Genomic DNA, 18141 nt, shown 5'->3' on the forward strand with positions numbered 1-18141 from the left:
TATGTTTATATCATCTCTTTTTCTAAAATAAATCATTTCTGATTTAGCATCTTTTACAGAAGAGCCCACTGCAGATGCCAATTTTTATAATTGACCAGACCATACTTGTGGGAAAAATGAAGGGACAAGAGTAGGAATGTCATTCAGGGTCACTGAATACATTTCTATCACACGAAAGCGTTACATCTTTTGCACTTTATTTCTTCAAGCCATTCCCTTCCAACATCTCATACCCCTGTCCCCCCAGAAAGTTGGAGTCACAGGTGACACAGCTGGGAAAACTTTCTTTATGAAAAGATTAACACACGTTTTAAAAAGAGATACATATGTATGTCAAAATTATTCCAGAACACTGTTCTTGGAAGGGCAGTAACTGCAACCAAGTTAGTTTCTGCTATTAAAACAAAATGTGAAGCTCATGGGGAAATTTAATCACAATATGCTATGAATTAAAAATCCATTTAATATAAAGCCTCCAAGAAACAAAGAAAACTTTTTTTTATAGAAGACAATGTACAACTTTTTAACCCCTAACCTAAATTTTTAAACCAAAACCAGAATTATTATTTTTTGTCTTTTTAGCTTTCAATCAAGCACAATCAAATTCCTGGAGAAAAGATGCGAAAACGGCCTAAAACAAAGCACGAACACGATATTTAAATCTAAGTTTGCCACAAAATGTAAATGTATTTCAGTAAATGTCCTATAGGATTTGTAAACAATTGACAAGTTGTTATTTCTTTTACAATTGCAACATAATAAATATAATAATATACCTTTCTGGTAATGATATAGAATTTTTTACTTGGTGACAAATAGTTCTGCCAAAAGACAGATAAAGTAAATCAAATGAATGCAGGCATAACATCTATATTATGTAACTGTGTGTAGTTATTACTAGTGGAGATTAATATGATTTATTATGCTTATAGGTCATTTGTTTGACCTTTATAGTAAAATGCCATTTCATATCCTTCTTAAATATTGTTATTATTAACCTCCATTAGTCATATATTTTTGTAAATACCTTCTCTAAATCCATTATATATTTTAAAACTTGGTTTATGATTTATTTTGCTCTATGGAAGCTTTAAACTATCAGTTAATTCAGTCTGCCAATTTTATGTTTTAAGTCTTCCAGGCTTCCTGACTTACCAAAACCCTGTCTCTCATGAAGCTTATAAAGTACTACATTTTCCTTTATTGTTTATATGAATTTATATTTATAGTTAACTCCTTAATCTAGTAGGACTTTTTTTCTGGTCTATAGTTAAACTAATAGGTACATGAATAGTCAATTATGAGACACTATTTATTAAGTGAAATAGGCTATCCACACAGAACTAAAATATCCTATCTTATTTGGATGTTTTCCTGGACTCTCACTTTTAAACCACTAACCCATTTCTCTAGCCTTATGCCAGCACACTATGGTTTTGATCACAATTATTTCAAAGTATAGTAGAAATCTGGAAGTGTAACTTGCTGCCATAATATGCTTATTAATAAAGTTATCTCCAATTTATACACACAAACACACACACACAATTTCCTTCTATATAAACTTTAAATTACATCATTGCCTATTTCCTTTGAAATTATATTGCCCCCAGACACATCAAAAGCATTCTGATTAGAATTGTATTAAATTCGTATGTTAATTTGGCAGGTATTGCACTTAAATCCTAAAACAATCCTACGTAGTCAATTTTTGCTTTTTCTTATGTATATTTTTATGCTTTTCACCTAAAGGGTCTACAATTTTTATTCCTCCTTAATTTATACATTGTCATCAGGGTGAATGAAATATTTCCATTTGCATTTATAGTCATTAATATGAATAAAAGCTATTGAGCTTTTTATACTGTATCTATTCATAAAGTATTTTTAAAATTATTTCACAGATTTTAAAATTGAGTCTCCTAGGTTTTCGCAGTGCACAATAATCCTATGTAACAATAATTTTTCTTCTTTAAAAATATTTCTTTTTTCCTTTTGAGGTTATCATTATTATTATTATTTTAGAGGTGGACGTCTTGCTACTTTTGACTTATTTCATGAGCTAGACCAAGCAAAGCAAATTTGAAAACTTTGAAAAATAAAAATTTGATAATTTTCAATGTTGACAATGGTGCTTCTTTACTAGGGTGTCAGCAAACTACAAAAAAAAAAAAAAAAAAACAACTTTGTTTTGCAAACTTTGTATTTATAAAGTTTTATTGAAAGCACAGGCACACTCACTAATTTAAGTATTGTCCATAGCTGCTTTCAATGCCACAACTGCAGAATCAAGTAAATGTGACACAGACTATTTGGCCCACAAAACTTAAAATATTTACTATCTGCCCCATTACAGAAGAAAAAATGCAGATTTCTTTTTATCCGTCTCCTTCTTTTTACTACGCAGCAGGCATACTTCTAGGATTTTTTTTTCCTATATAACCAAATATCATTTCCTCAAAGTTATTAGGAAGTACATGGGACTTTCCAGCCCCATTTCACATTGGATAAAACTGAGGCATGAATAAACTAAGTCACTTGCCAAAGGTCACTTGGGTGGCAAATATATTCACCAAAATTTTGACCCCAAAAGCCTAACTATGACTTCATACTTGTGCAGTAGAACCCTTTCATCTTTGGTCCCATAGCACTTATCATACTGTATCGTTTTGGTACATGTTTTTTTTCATTATACTTTAAGTTCTAGGGTACATGTGCACAACGTGCAGGTTTATTACATATGTATACATGTTTAATAGCCTGTAGCTATATGTAAACATACCAGCTTTCTTAGATGTTACTTCCTCATAAAGACCTCCCCCTGGACCAGTGATTTTCAACTAGGGATGATTTTGTTCCCCAAGGGACATTTGGAAATGTCTGGCACAAATTTGTGATTAAAGAAGAGAGTACTATTGGCATCTAATGGGCAGAGGTCAGTTGTGATGCCAAACATCCTATAGTGGACAGGGCAGTCCACCACAACAAAGATGTATTTGGCTCAAAACGTCAGAGATTGAGAAACATTGCCGTAGATCAATTGTCATCTTCTGAACTTTGAAGTTTACACATGCAACTAATTGTACAGTTATTTAACATCTGTACACCCATTCACTGCTTTCACCACTAGACTGAAAAACTCCATCAGAGACCACATATGTTTTGTGCAATGCTATACTGCCTGTGCCTTCTGCAATAAGTGACACAGCAGACACTCATTAAGTATAAGCTTAGTGAGTGAACAGTGGATAACTTAAAGTTTTATAGTGTATACATGGGACTGTCAAGAGTCTCTGTGTTTAATAAACATTGTTGTCATATTCTAGCTAACCATATTTAAAATTATATATATATATATTTCACCACAAGATTTTTATGGTGGTGCTTTTATCCACAGTTGTAAGTTCTTTAAGAGATATTTTCTATCATTAAAAAATAAATTTATGCCTATTTACTGAAGTATTTATGAAAAAAGTTCAACTGACGAGTAGGTTAGAACATTCGAAATCTTCAGGTTTTGATAGTTTTGTTTTACATCTGTGTTAAAGATTTTTAACTGGCTCTTCAACATTCTCTAAGTAGGTAGGGCTGGCTCTAGGCAAGCACCTGAAGTACAGAGTTAGCTTCAGGTCTGCCTTGCTTTTCTTACCTTTAGGATTTCCTGATATCTTTATCCTATTTCTCCCAATCCCACTTTCTGCTCTGTATCTCTCTTGTTGGGAAATAAGACTCAGAATCACAGACTCTTAGAACACAACAGGACTTTAAGGTCACCTCTCCGAATCACCCAACTGATACATAAATTCACATGTTTGACTCCCAGGTCCCAATTTTTCATTATCTTGCCTATTATCAGGTATCATAAGTGCTAGAAAACACACTATTAATTGAGGCACCAGTTCCTGCTTTTGGAAGTTCTGATATTTAGATGGCTTTTTATTGAGTCAAATGTCACCCCCCACTTTAGCGTCTATCGAGAGACTGTGTACCTCTTGGAATTATTCAGCACAAGTTTAAATTTTTGTGTCCGTAACAGTCCTGCAAACATTTGAAGACAACTATCATCTCTCTTCTTCTCCCTGCTAAATTTCCCTAGATCTTTCATTACCTAGATGACACAGCGTCGAGGCTTGTCAATGTATGAACAACTAACTAACTTCCAACTTTTCTCTGACTGGTTTAAAATCTCTTGTAAGATTTGACTGTTTATTCATTACATGAAGGAACAGTGAGAATAAGGTGATATGGTTCCCTCTATTCTTTCCTCAACGTATATTTGTTGAATATTCTTTGCCAGGAGCTATGCTAGGTCCTAGGAACACAATTTTGGGCAAAATAGACAGATTCCTTTCCCTCTTGCTGCTCATAATACAATTGTCCCTCAGTATCCATGGGGAATTGGTTCCAGGATCCCCACGGATAGCAAATCCACAAATGTTCAAGTGACATATAAAATGCTGTAATATTTCCATACAACCTATGCACATCCTCCTATATACTTTAAAACATCTCTAGATTACTTATAATACTTAATACAATGTAAATGCTATATAAATACTTATTACATTGCATTGTTTAGGGAATAATGACAAGAAAAACACCTATAAATCATCAGTACAGAGGTAGGCATTCATTGTTTTTCTGAATATTTTTGATGCATGGTTGAATTCACAGATGTGTAATCCAAGAATGTGAAGAGCCCCTGTACCAGGTAAGAGGGACATTGATAGAAACATTACAGTTAAAACTGAGGTCACAAATATGACAAGTGTTGCCTGAAACTATGAGGGCATATAATAAGGGGGCCTATATTTAAAAGTTATCATCTCACATAATCCTCACAATGACCCAAACATGTATTTTCACCTTGAATATCAGGAAGCAAAATTGCACAGGTGTTCTTAACATGGATGCACGGTCTGGGCCTCAAGAAGAATCGCTGGTTCCCTCACTCTATGAGGGAGGTATGATACCCAAGACTCAAAGCCAAGTATGCACAGTCTTAACTCATAGTTCCTTCTGACACCATGCTTCCTACCACAGGCTAGGATTCAAAGTCAGCCATAAATATCCAGAAATGAATAAAACATACATCTAGTTAAGGGGAGAAGGCTTAATTGCTCTCTAGGTTGCCAATATGAAATGAAAAAGAATGGCTAACCACATCTCTCGGCAATGTCAAAATAGCCAATGAACAGAGAGAGTATTGCAAAGACCCCCAACTCAATTCAGACTTCATTTCTACCTACGTGTAATTGCTGCAGCCAAAAATTTAAGAAATTATTACTTAAATTTAGGAGACATGTACCTAACTCTTAAATGGATGTCCTCAAATGTAAATATCCATTTAAAATATACAAGAATTACTGAGATATAAAGTAATAATTGCTATGTATCTTTTACTTTTGTTGTCCAGTGGCCTTTAGACTCTGGATATATGTTAACTGGCATGGCTACTTTGGAATATTTACTCATATATGTAAACCATAATGGCCTTAAGGACTACAGATAAAGCTTCTTTCATATTAATCAACTATCTTTCAAAATGTGTACCGCAGGCTGTTCTCGGAATGGAGCTAGATTTGAGCCATTAGCAAAGGTCTACAAAGTAAAATCACTGTTACTGTTAACTTTTATTTTTCTGATTCAACACGGATATCGTTTGGATATGTGTCCCCGCCCAAATCTCATCTTGAAATGTAATTCCCAGTGTTGGAGGTGGGGTCTGGTGGGAGGTGACTGCATCATGTGAGTGGATTTCTCATGAATGGTTTAACACCATCCTCTTGGTGCCATCCTCATGATGATGAGTGAGTTCTCTGAGATCTGGCTGTTTACATGTGTGTGGTACTTCATTCTGTCTGTCTTGCTCCTACTCTAGCCAGGTGATGTGCCTGCTCCCATTCTGCCTTCCGCCATGATTGGAAGCTCTCTGAGGCCTCCCCAGAAGGAGATGCTGCTGTGCTTCTGGTACAGCCTGCAGAACTGTGAGCCAAGTAAGTGTCTTTTCTCATCCATTACCCAGTCTCAGGTATTTCTTTATAGCAATGCAAGAAAAGATTAATATAACACAACACACAGACACATGAAGAAACTCATAATACACTAATTAAAACAATATTTTGAACATTATGAAAATATGCCAATGTAATTTTATGAATGTCTTTTGTATATCCTTTCAGAGATTGGACGTTCTTTCTAACATACCTCTTAAATTTTGTGCATTAATTTAAAAAATAAAGGCTTTATGGCTTCACCTCTGCCTGTGTATTAATGGTGCTTTTAGTGTTTCACCTTTGCTTTTCTGCTAACATATCCTCAATAAATCGATCCCAAGTGCCAGAAAGCAAATAACCCTTTATTTTTTGCACATTTAGAATGTTTCCCCCAAAAAGGAGGGAGACGGCAGATATTAGAGAGTGCCTACCGCGTGGTGGTCAATCACAATAGGCCCCTCGATTAATATTTATTCATTTTGACATCCCAACTTGTTCTAGTCTGTGATGGGGTCTTTAACCTGACATCTTTGGATGGGATTAAGGGAGGTCCCAGGATCGCAGGAATTATATTACATAATGTAAATACCTTTGCTTTGTGAGTCAGGTGTTACATTCCATTTTACAGTGGAAGATTACTGAGATCCAGCAACATACCCACATCATTGATAATTGGTAGACATGGGGTTGTATACCAGCCCTGTGTTACTCTAAAACACACGCTTGCTTCAACATGCCACACTGCCTTCTTACAGAGCTGTGAAGAAGTTGAAATCGCAAAAGCTATTAAAGATCAAGGCAGATAAACTTCATATTATGCAGCCTTCTTGTGAGTATAACTTTCAATTATCTCCAATAACCTTAACTACATACAAAACTATCATACATCAATGATGGATACAGAATTAATCTCATTTGAATCAAATCTGTAAAAGAATTTCAACTGTTGATACAATTTTGAAAACAAACTTTTTTCAATTGAGGCATAATTTGCATATAATAAACTGCAAAAGTCTACGTGTTTGGGTGGACGTGTTTTGACAACTGAATGTATCTATGTATTCACCACCTGAACAAAACAGACAACATTTCCATTACCCCGAAAAAGTCACTAATGCCTCTGTCCATTCAATTCCAACCCTCACCCAGAGGTAACCACTTTCTTAATTCTATTACCATAATTGAGTTTTGCTGTGCTTTAACTTCATGTAAATACCCATATTTGTGTCTACGACTTTTTGCTCAGCATAATATTTTTGAGATTCATTCGTATTGTTGCTTTTATCATTGGTTGTTCCTTTATTAACTGCCGAGTAAAATTCCATTAATGGCTTAACAGAGGCATCAACTTTTTGTGAGGTAGTGAGGGAAGGAGGACGGAATGACTGCATTTCATGTGATATGTAAATGGAAAGAAGCACCTAGCTACACAAAGAGAAAAGGAAGAGCATTCTAGGTCTAAGAACAGAGAAACATGTGTAAAGGCCCTGAGATGTTTTAGAAAGTGAAGAAGCACTAATATGATTATACTACACGGATTGAGAAAGGTTGACTTAAGAAGAAAATGGTAAAGACAGAAATATAATATATTCATTATGCGTTGTAATTCATTGTATTCTAAGCCACAATAAAGAGTTGGGTGATCATCCTAATAAGATAAATCCATGAGGGCCTTAAGCACAGAAATGCCTTTATCTAGCTGACATTTTGAGAAGATCCGTTTTGCTGTGGTGTAGGATTGAATAGGAAGAGAATAACAACAGTAGTAAGAGAATGCGACCTAATCTGGCAAGAGGGCAGAGGTGACCTGGCCTAAGATGGGGGAGATGCAGAGGAAGAGAAGGCAAATTCAAAATAAATTTTTGGAGACAGAAGTTGCATTGCATTACTTGCTTATAGATTAGACATAAAATGGGAGATAAATGATGGAATCACGTGGACTCTGCTTACCAATCAAGTAGATAAGAAGAAGATACAAATGTGAAATAGATGAGGGCTGGGGAAGAGGAAAGATTTTAAATAAAATGTCAAAGCTGCGTGTACGGCAGCCAATGAATTGTGTCATATGCTGAGGTGAACAAGCAGGTTTGGAATCAAGAGAAATCTGCGATGGAGAGATAGAGGAGTTATTCAACTAAAGATGGCATTTAAGTCTGTACAAATGGATGCTATCACCTAGGAGGAGAGCGAAACCAGAAACACCAGGATTGAAGGTATAGTCTCAAACTGTGACATACATAACTCTGAGGAATTTGGAACAACTCACTGGGACACAAAAGAAAACTGTGAATGCTTCTATTTGTGTTTGCATTTATATTTATTGATTTCTATTTTTGCATATGTTTACATGCTTAGTCATATTCATATATGATTTACAAATAAATGGACATTTTTGGGGAAGAAATGTGCTTCTAAGTTTTGTTTCAATTAGAAAGCAGTCTTGAAATTTTGAAGCCCATTGCCTTAGAGGTCAAGAGGTGGAGGAGGAACTAGCAGGAACTAACAGCTGAAAAGAAGAAGCCAGTGAGCTTCAACAGAAGTTATTGTTTTAAGAAGAAAGGGAGTATTCCGTTGTTCCCTCTTTCTATCTGTGCAGTTGTGGGAAATGTGAACTCATAGTTTGCCTCGTGTGGTCCTGTTCCAAATGCCATACTTGCTGGAAATAGAGTGCAGAGCATCCATAAGACAGTCTTTAAGACTAAGCACATATATAAGGCTGCCAAAGAAGTCATTTGTTACTATCTTCCCATTCATTTTCTCAAGTCTAGTTCTTCTGCTGGCCTGTGGTTAGGGTGTTTATTCTGAATATTTCCCTGTGTCTTTAAAACTTCACATTTATATTTGACGGTATTCCATGAAATCATTAGGTTACTTGTCAGGTTTCAAATATTACATAAACTATTTTGGAAAAGAATGTACATTTCAGCACATTTCCAGTCCTAAACAATATAAATTATAGCCAAGTATGGCATTTAGCCATTAATGCTGTCTTTCACTTCAGTAATGTAAAGAAATAATAGGCTTATGACAACTTGGATAATACTTTTAAGCTTCTACATTATGGCTCCAGATATAAAAATAATTTTTTACTTCACAGTGGTTCTACCTTGAAGAAAGAAAACCAGGCTCCAGAGATAAGCCTGAAACTTTTCTGAGTTTCTGACTTTTGCAAGCCATTTCATCACACTAACAACATAAACCTTAAATAGTTACAACAAATGTAAGGCATTTATGTTATATATTCAAATGGATATACCATGGAAAAAAGAACCTATTACTGAATATTTAGTTCGCTTCAGGCTTCACAATCATTATAGATTCCACATTCAATATATATGTGCCGACTGAGTTGTCTTCATTATTTCTTATAAAATATCTCTAATGTTCAATCTAGTGATCCTGTTGAAAGAAAAAGGGTTTAGATGAGCTATACACATACTTATATACTCTCAGGATCATGATAAAACAAGACAGGTGGCCTGGCACGGTGGCTCACGCCTGTAATGCCAGCACTTTGGGAGGCCAAGGTGGGCAGATCACGAGGTCAGGAGATCGAGACCATCCTGGCTAACACGGCGAAACCCCGTCTCTACTAAAAATACAAAAAGATTAGCGGGGCGTGGTAGCCAGCGCCTGTAATCCCAGCTACTCGGGAGGCTGAGGCAGGAGAATGGCGTAAACCCGGGAGGCAGAGCTTGCAGTGAGCAGAGATCGCGCCCCTGCACTCCAGCCTGGGTGACAGAGTGAGACTCCATCTCAAAAAAAAAAAAAAAAAAAAAAAGACAGGTGACTTTGAATTTTAATGAACAAGTTAGAACCCTCCCCCAACATCTGGTTTTAAGTGCTATTACTTTCGGTATGTATTGCTTATCTTAATAAGTATGATAAGCTTAAATATTAGCTTATCTTTGGGTCCCTCTCTTTTTTATTTTAATCTTTGTGGGTACGCCGTAGGAGTATATATTTGGAGGGTACATGAGATGTTTTGACACAGGCATGCAATGCGTAATAATCACATCATGGAGAATGGGGTATCCATCCCTTCAAGCATTTCTCCTTTGTGTTACAAACAATCCAATCACACTCCTTTAGTTATTTTTAAATGTACAATTAACTCATTATTAACCATATTCATCCTGTTGTTCAATCAGATCAAATAGTATGTCTTATTTTCCCTGTAGAATTATTTGGAAATTTTCTGTTTATGTTTACATGAGCTTTGGGATTTGGGGAAGAATTTCAGTATTTTTGACTTAAGATATAGTTGGTTCACTTAGCCCAGCAGTGAACTTCAGGCGGTCAATAGCATGCAAATATGTATTTAAATATTAAACATTTTTGTTTCTGTTAACATCAAAAATTTATTGGACATTTAATCTTTTAACAGAAAATATCTCATGGTTTCATATGAAAAGTGGATGTTCTTCACATTTTATTTATTTCAAATAATTTACATTTATTTTTACTTATTTGAATTGGAAAATATAAGTTGTATATATCACGTATTATACATGTTGTATTGCAAAATGTGGAATAGCTAAAATGAGCTAATTAACGTATGTATTACCTCACATACTATTTTTCTGAGGTGAGAACACTTAAAATCAACTCTCTTAGTAATTTTCGATAATATATTGTTATTAATTATAGTCACTATGTCGTACAAAAGATTTCATGAACTTATCTCTCCTACCTAACTGAAATTCTGTATCCTTTGACCAACACAGCCCTTTTGTATCCTTCGATTTTAAAAAAAGGCATTGTTTAATTTTAACAGTGTCAAGACTTTTAATGATACCAGGTCCTGAAAGTGTGAGACTGTGTTTCCCATACAGTTTCTTTAACAAGAAAGGGGTTGTATGCATTTGAAATATAGTAGTTGATGAACATCTTTTAGATTTTTCAGTAGAATTAAAACTAGATGATAAAAATTCAGCACATATCAACTATATTCCAAAAATCAATAAAAGTGCCTAGGAGAAACATTTAAAAGGTTAAGGAAATTAAGAAAATGGATAAGATAATAAGATAATTTTATTAAGAAAAATTACCCAAAACTTAGAAGTAAAACCAAAAATGATTGTGTGTGTGTTTCAAAATAATGGTAGCGTTGTTTTCTAACTCCTCACACCCTCACAAGATCTTCAATATTTTCAGAGTAAAGCAACTCCTACTGTTTACTATTAATTTGGGCCCACACATGTTACAACGCTATGAAGTTCAATGCAAATTTTAGAAAACTGATATGATGTAAATGACTTTTTACCCAGTAGAGGATATAACCCCAAAGACTGTAGGATATCAACCAGTTTAGTATCTTATTCACTAATCTTATTTCAGAATACCTTATGTGGCACATATACACCATGGAATACTATGCAGCCAGAAAAAAATGATGAGTTCATGTCCTTTGTAGGGACATGGATGAAATTGGAAATCATCATTCTCAGTAAACTATCGCAAGGACAAAAAACCAAACACCGCATATTCTCACTCATAGGTGGGAATTGAACAATGAGAACACATGGACACAGGAAGGGGAACATCACACTTCGGGGACTGCTGTGGGTTGGGGGGAGGGGGGAGGGATAGCACTGGGAGATATACCTAATGCTAGATGACGAGTTAGTGGGTGCAGCGCACCAGCATGGCACATGTATACATATGTAACTAACCTGCACATTGCGCACATGTACCCTAAAACCTAAAGTATAACAATAATAAAGAAATAATAAAGAAATAAAATTCACTGATTATAGAAGTATTTGTTTCTTGTATTGTCTTTTGAACCAGTTTTGTCTTCCTACCGGCTCTCCAATTACTGTATTAAATAAAACCTACCATGAGTTCACTATGATTTACTTGAAAATTATGTTTCTTCATAAAATTTCACTTTGCTGATAGGTGGTAGAATAAGGAATTTTCGTTGTACTTTATTATTCAAAATGTCCCCAGTATACTCTGAACAAAATTAAACATTTAATTGGAAAAAATACATGCTATATGAAAATCTATGTAGCTTCATGTTGCCTTATGTATGCAAGATGTTACGTATCATACAAAAAAAAAATCTAAGCCACCAAAGACAAAACAGTTTTGCAATCGATAGTGTTTTTCCTGTTCTCTTCCATCAGCAGCACAGTGATGTACAATAAGGAAATAAAGTAAACTTTAGAAATATGAAATGTGTGTACGTATTGACATGTGCTTATTGTGAATGCGATGAGAAAGGCAAGTCAGGACAGTGAGAGTTAGGTTCATTACACTGCATTCTCACACTATAAATGAAAGAGTAGCAAGTATTGGCTAAAATTCAATAACTTCCACGGCCAAGATACATACTATAATTTGAACATTGATTCCCTTTGAGAACCTTTCTCCTCAGGCACCATCAAGACAGATATCAATAATTAGTAGGTTCAGCTAGGGGTTGGACCACAAATATCAACTTGAACAAACTACAGAACACCCTCCACATTTGCTTCAGCACTGACAGTTTTGAAGACTCCCTGGTGGCCATAAACTCACTTGTTTTCACCTTTGAAATGAGTTAGTTTTCACTGAGTGCTGTTGGGTACTCAGCCAGTAGCAGAAGTGAGGATGTGCGGTCTGATGACTCACAGTTGCACGCCACTAAATACTGCCAATTCCACACATTTTTCCCCTTGCAAACTTTTGGGGAAGGGGGAAGGGTGTGAAGGAGGAGGGGTGTGAGCAGCTGCATATAAGGAGTGCCTATACTTTCTTTCTTTTCTTTTTTTTTTTTTGAGACAGTCTTACTCTGTCACCCAGGTTGGAGTGCAGTGGTGCTATCTCAGCTCACTGCAACCTCTGCCTCCCAGGTTCAAGCAATCTTCCCGCCTCAGCCTCCTGAGTAGCTGGGACTATCAGCAAGCGCCACCACGCAAGGCTTTTGTGTGTGTGTGTGTGTGTGTGTGTGTGTGTGTATTTTTAGTAGAGGTGGAGTTTCACCCTGTTGGCCAGGCTAGACTCAAACTTCTGGGCTCAAGCAATACTCTCGCCCCAGCTTCCCAAAGTGCTGGGATTACAGGCTTGAACCACCACGCTTGGCCAGGAGCACCTATAGTTTCTACCTCAAAAACATAGCCCCCTACACCTTTCCACAGATTATATTGTTACTTTTGATATTGAACTTCTTTTCATTGTAAAAGCCTGGAGAAAATTTAAGGCTGTTTATATATCCGTTTTCTAAATCAGCACACCAACTGTGAACTCTGCACTTTTGAATTGGGATGAGAGAATGGAAAGAAAAAAGGTTCGGAGAGGAGCGGAGCTGGGAAGAAAGGTGATCTCTAGTCCTTTTTCCTCCCTTCCCTGCTCCAGCTCGCTTTTCCAATCAGTTTTTATAACAAGCATTATTTATTCTCCTACAAAAGTCTCAAAGTTTACTAATTATAAAAAACTCATGATGCTTTCCTAATAGGGTAAGTTTGACTTTGTAAAGCAATAATAACAAAATACGTAATTTGTAATTTTCAAAATATACACATATGTAATTTGAAATTACACGTAATTTCATATTATGCATGTGTGTAATACAAGCGCATATGTAACACGTAACAATACATATGTGACATGTTATATATGTAACATGTCACATATGTGTGGCATACATATGCATATTAGGTAACGTGTTTTACATATGTAACATGTAACAATTTCACATGTAACATATCAATTACATATGTGAAAACACATGTAATCACACACATATATAATTTGAAATTTTTAATAGCCACATTTTTAAAAGCAAAATGATGTCAATTTAATTATATATTTTATTTCATCAAATATAATAAAACCATAATTTTAACATGCAATAAATGAGCGTTTACTTCCTTTTTGGTTCTAAGTATTCAAACCCTGGCATGTGTGTTATACTCAGTGCCCATCTCAATTAGTACTAGCCACATTTTAAGAGCTCAGTATCTTATGTGGCTAGCGGGCACTGAATTGGACTTTGCAGCTCTAAAGAGAGACCTCACATTGTGATTTTTATTGTCAGGCAAATTTGAAAATTATTTCTCTGCTTGGATGAGGCACCACGTCTCACTCCTTGCAAATACATCTCTCTCACTAACAAATCCTGGATTAGTTCAGTGTTGATGTCATACTGTTATGAGCTCACAACACCGGTAGCATTCACACAAATAGGATACAGTGGTTTACCCCTTATCTGTAGGGGATACATTCCAAGACTCCCAGTGGATGTCTGAAACTGCAGACAGTACTGAGCCCTACATAAACTGTACGTATTTACGATAAATTTTAATTTATAAATTTGGCGCAGTTAAGAGATTAAAATTCATGAATAAAAATAGAACAATTGTAACAATATATTGTAATGAAAATCATGTGAATGTGATCTTTCTCTCTCTTAAAATATCTTACTGTATTGTACTCACCTATTTTCAGACAGCAGTTGATCACGGGTCACTGAAACTGGGGAAAGCAAAACTGTGGATATTTTGTTCCACCATTGTGGAGATGTACATTATGACTACATCATTACCACCATCTGCGGTTTTCCTTTAAGGGTGAGACTATTTATACGCAAATTCAAACACCCCCCTAACCAGGAGGCCATATTTAGATTACCTCCTGGAAAGTTACTTAACTCTCTGGAATTTGAATTTAAATAAAGAGTAGACTTCTTATTTCATTTTGGGTTTTGAGAACTATATCAAGAGCTCAATATCCTGTGAATGAAATACTGATCATGCAAACACAGCCAAAGATTGTCTAGGGAAAATGCTGAAGGGAACTTTCCAAATCCACTATAGTTCTTCTTTCTTACCATTCCATTTATGGGCTGTCCACTTATTCCCTGGCATCTGTCCTGTGCCCCTTTCTGATTGTAAGTACAGTCAACAATGATATAGGCAAAGTCATTCGCTTATCTGTTTCTTTAAGACTCCAGTGCAATGATACGATTAGACTTCCAAATTCTCGTAAGTCAAAAGGTACAAATCCCTGAAAACTGCTTGAATGAGTATTGAAGTGTTGGCAGTTATAGCTTATGATAGAATTTTTATTTTCAAAAGAGAAATTTAATTCAGGGACATCACTATACATATATCCTTTTATTTCCTTTTTGGGAACTCTATAAGAAGCCATACTTGTTTCACTGCTGGATCTCTTATTTCCCGGAATAATACTTGTCACACAGTAGGTCAAAAAATATTTGTTTAATTTATATATTGAGAGAATTACTTGGCACAATTCAACCCTCTCAAAGTTTATGCAGGTTAGCACCATGCAGTATAGTCTCCTTTGGCAGCAAGAGCTCAGTATCTGATTTTGAGAGAGCTGAGAATGATATGCAAAACAGCATTAGTTTCTTCCCTATATTTTTAATTAGAGTAATGCTGTCTTTTAAAATAAGACTCCTGAGTACTTTATGATCATAGTAAATCCATCTTAATCGCATTCACTGCTTTATTTCCTTTTTTATTTTTTTTGAGACAGACTCTCACTCTGTCACCAGGCTGGAGTGCAGTGGCACGATCTTGGCTCACTGCAACCTCCGCCTCTCGGGTTCAAGCGATACTCCTGCCTCAGCCTCCCAAGTAGCTGGGACTCTAGGCATGCACCACCACGCCTGGCTAATTTTCATATTTTTAGTAGAGACGGGGTTTCACCATGTTGGCCAGGATGGTCTCGATTTCTTGACCTAGTGATCTGCCCGCCTCGGCCTCCCAAAGTGCTGGGATTACAGGCGTGAGCCACCGCGCCCAGCCCACTGCTCTATTTTCAAGCAGAAAACATATACAACACCTTCAGATGGATGCTAAAGTAGAAATAAACCGGTTAAAAATGATTGTCATGTGGTATGTCTGGGAAGAAAATAAGCATCACAGGATCACAAAATCTGTTAAATATCTGTCTCCAATCATGACTTGAAGTTACACTCTTTCAAGTATGCTAAACTGCAGTTTTCCTTTAAAGTTCAAACCATAATTATAATGTAAAAACCTAGGAAGTATATAGCAAACCATAACTATCCTAAACAAACTTAAATCTTGAAAAGTGCAAATCTCATCCCCAAAAGCCTTTGCTCAAACACATTCTGCAACTGTGGTTTATAGGCTAAAACACAGACTTGTCTGTGTACCATGAAATGTCCTTTGCAAAGTGTTCCTAACCTACCTGTCTAGCCCATGCTATCACCCTCCATCTGGAGGCCGGGGAACCCAAAGCTTTTGCCACTTAATATTGGTTGCCATTCTCCAAGCTGGCTTTTCCAGACTGAGGTCATTATCTCTTCTGTTTCTATAAAACTTTTTAAACACAGTTATTATGGAATTTTAAAACTATTATGCTATATCATAACTTTGAGGTTTATGTGTCTGTCTCTCCCTGCACTAGACTGGGTTTCTTGAGTGTTGGAAATATGATTGATTCCTTATTCCCTCACATAAAGGCAGGCATCTGCCTCCCTGACTGAGATAGGATCGCTGCACAAGTAGTGTTGTTTTGCTCAGTGTTGAAACTCTTGGTCTGCAGCACTGTCCTGAAACTTAAGAAAACTATGTTGAATGAGCCAAAGAAGGCTGATATTCACGGAACAGTAAATTTTAAGGAAAAGCAGTTTTGCCTGTAGAGAACCATGTCTCATGATGGGGTTTTCTCTTGAGGGTATTCTGAAAGGGAGGCAATTACTAAATCCTTGGCTATGATCGTCAAAGGGCTTCTGCCCTGTGGAAACCAAGAGGCTTTCTTAGAGACCATCAGCCCTTGCTATACACAATCCAATGCTCATGTCCTCCATTTGAAAGCTGCTTGCTAAATTCCTCCATCACCTCAGTAACCTATGTCTTAGAGTGATATAGAATCCGCCAAATCTATATATCAAAAGGAGATTACCATGAGAGTAACAATGTAACTGAAGGCACTTCTTAAATTATAAAGTGCCTTGTTATGTTATGACTACTGTTATTATCATCAACAACCCTAACATCATCTCTAATAACAACTCCTTTTAACATCCTTCTTTTAATACACTATGGGTCAAATTATAATTATGTTAATAAATATGTTATGTCTCAACTTTACTGATGACAACATAAAATAAGCTTAATTAGAGTTCTACTCATAACTAAATAACATTATTATGAATAAAAGAAGTTTCATCTTCATCACTTAATATATTTAAGGTCTCTTAGGAAGACCTTGTACTGTAGTCAGTGGTATTATTCTTTTTATTAGTTTCCTCAAGATTTATTAGGCAGAGCAGTGACTTAATGTTTTTGGCTCAACATTTCTAACTTCTAGCTGATGAACAGTAAAAAAATATGGTGTTTGAATCCCAGAGTCTTCATTTATTAGCTTTACGATTTGGGATAAAGCATTTAAACTTTCCGAAATTTTTGTCTAAGAGTTATAAGAATACCTTTTCTACCTATCTTGCTGGGAGTATTTGAAAATCACATGAAGTCATATTCTCAGTAATTTTTAAAACACCATGCAAAAGCAAGGCACCAAACCAACTTTATAAATTATCGCAATGAAATAAATCTTGCATTACATCTTTCTGTGTATATTCTTGCAAAGTTGATTTTCTACTATTTTCCAAAAGTGTTAGTTTTCTGAACTGGCTTCTTAATTTTCTAAAACTTATACTTCCTTACACTCACCATATTACAACCTTGTGACACTCAACCAGAAATCACCCAACACACACATACACATACAATTGTATTAGTCCCTTCTTGCATTGCTATAAATAAATACCTGAAACTGGGTGCTTTAAAAAGAAAAGGGGTTTTCTTTTGACTTATGATTCTGCAGGCTGTACAGGAAGCATGTCACTGGCATCTACTTCTGGTGACAGCCTCAGGAAGTTTACAACCACAGTGAAAGGCAAAGGGGAGAGCACGAAAGAGGTGGGGGTTGAGGTCTCATACTCTTTTAAACAACCACATCTTAGCATGAACTAACATGTCACCAAAGGGATCATTCATGAAGGATCCACCCACATGATCCAATCACACCTACCAGGCCCTGCCTCCAACATTGGAAATCACATTTCAATATGAGATTAGGAGGTGGTAAACATCCAAACCATCTCTTTCTCTCTCTCTCTCTCACTCACACACACACACACTCACAGTTAAAACAAAAA

General features: G+C 36.0%; 1 protein-coding gene across 4 annotated transcripts in view; it reads right to left on the bottom strand.

Moving 5' to 3' along the window:
- Positions 1-18141, bottom strand: part of DMD (dystrophin) — a 2105574-nt gene that overhangs the window by 1075476 nt on the left and 1011957 nt on the right. The window lies entirely within an intron of this gene.

The sequence above is a fragment of the Pongo pygmaeus genome, chromosome X (genome assembly GCF_028885625.2).
Source record: "Pongo pygmaeus isolate AG05252 chromosome X, NHGRI_mPonPyg2-v2.0_pri, whole genome shotgun sequence".
Classification (NCBI taxonomy): domain Eukaryota; kingdom Metazoa; phylum Chordata; class Mammalia; order Primates; family Hominidae; genus Pongo; species Pongo pygmaeus.